This window comes from Dendroctonus ponderosae, unplaced genomic scaffold (genome assembly GCF_020466585.1).
Source record: "Dendroctonus ponderosae isolate FM_Combo_2020 unplaced genomic scaffold, Dpon_F_20191213v2 Dpon_F_20191213_2, whole genome shotgun sequence".
Taxonomy (NCBI): domain Eukaryota; kingdom Metazoa; phylum Arthropoda; class Insecta; order Coleoptera; family Curculionidae; genus Dendroctonus; species Dendroctonus ponderosae.
In genome coordinates, this window is record NW_026018165.1 from 16203322 (window position 1) to 16204829 (window position 1508).

The following is a 1508-nucleotide window of genomic DNA, read 5'->3' on the forward strand; positions in this document are numbered from 1 at the left end:
ATTCGAATAAAAAAGCATTTTTATAGCACTGGATAGAGAAACAAATGTTGGCAGTTTTCGCAAAAAAATTCAAATGCCGTTTGCGGCCTATGTCAAGAACCAGTTGAGTTTGCAGAGAACCTCAAGGCTTCAGAGTTCGTTTTCATACCGTCCGAATGAAAATTAGAAACCCCATTCAGTGATTTACGGGCGGTGTTTCTACAAGAACCGAATAATTTGCAAATCACCCACTTAGGTGCAAGATTCTGGAAAAATTCTATGTTTTATTTCGGCTCATTTCTCAGGAACAGATTGACGCAGAGTGTTGATTTTTCCACTACTGTATAGAGCAATGAATAGCGGTGGACGCATGGCTTGGAAAATGTTGCCAGCCAAAAAGTCGGATTAAAAAAAGTATTAATTTTGCGCTGATTTTTTTTTGGGAAAATGACTGAAGCATCCCCCTATATTAGCATTGATTATTGTGAAAATTTGGAGGCGCGAAAAGCTTTGAAAGCGTTGATATCAATTAGTACCGTTTTATGAAAGTACTCCTGAAAATTCCATCAAAAATTGGCGGTTTACACCGGTTTTCACACCTTCTGCAACAATTTGACTAATCCAATTATCCATTCAAAGCGTAAAACCTTACTTAGCACAGAGCTGAAATGTCCAAAGTCATTCCATGCAGGAAGCCAAAGATTTGTTATTAGTGGATAACGCAGACATTATAATTGGAATAAAGTCAACAAGGGAGGAAAAATGCAATTCACGCCCTCATTATCGCCCGCCATCGCTTCCGACTGCAATGTGACTGGGATGTTTTTCTATGGGCTTGCAAATGTGGTGGCAAAGAATTATATGGGAAAAGATAAGCGAATCATGTGGAAGCACACGAATGAAATCGATGGAGGGTGATGGGTAGGTCTGCTTAGAATTCGCTGAAATCAACATTGAATTGGCGATGAGGATTGAGGAAGCAAACAACTGTACATAGACGTAACGATTTTTGTCCTTCTACGCTACTGATTTTTGAGCAATGACGCATCCCCCCAATGGTATTATAGCTATCAAGATCCCGTGTGAATCCCGCAGGTCGTTGTTTACAGTAAGGTGCAGTGCGTGTGACTTTTGGGCTTACCGCAAAAACACGGGGCCGGACTCTAAATCAATTAGAGAGGGCCGAACAGCCTGTTCTACTTTTAGGAACAAGAAAAGGTCCACTGGGGAATAACCTGGGATGCTTTTGGCCAATTTTTTGCGCTTGAAATACCACATAAATTCCACTCTTAAGAGTGTATTCGATGGCAAAGCAATACAGTTACTTCTATCTGAATTATTTATTGGCAAAAATGGGAATCACTCAGAAAAAAAGTTGCAGCGTTTTGGGGAAATGGTACTTTAGCCGTCTTTGGTTTATAGTTACTAATACTCATAAGTAAAGCTCGGATTAAAGGCAAATTGCTTTTTTTTGCCTATTTTGCTTATTTCAAACATTTATTGGAAGTTTTGCCTTTCTCGGAAATTTG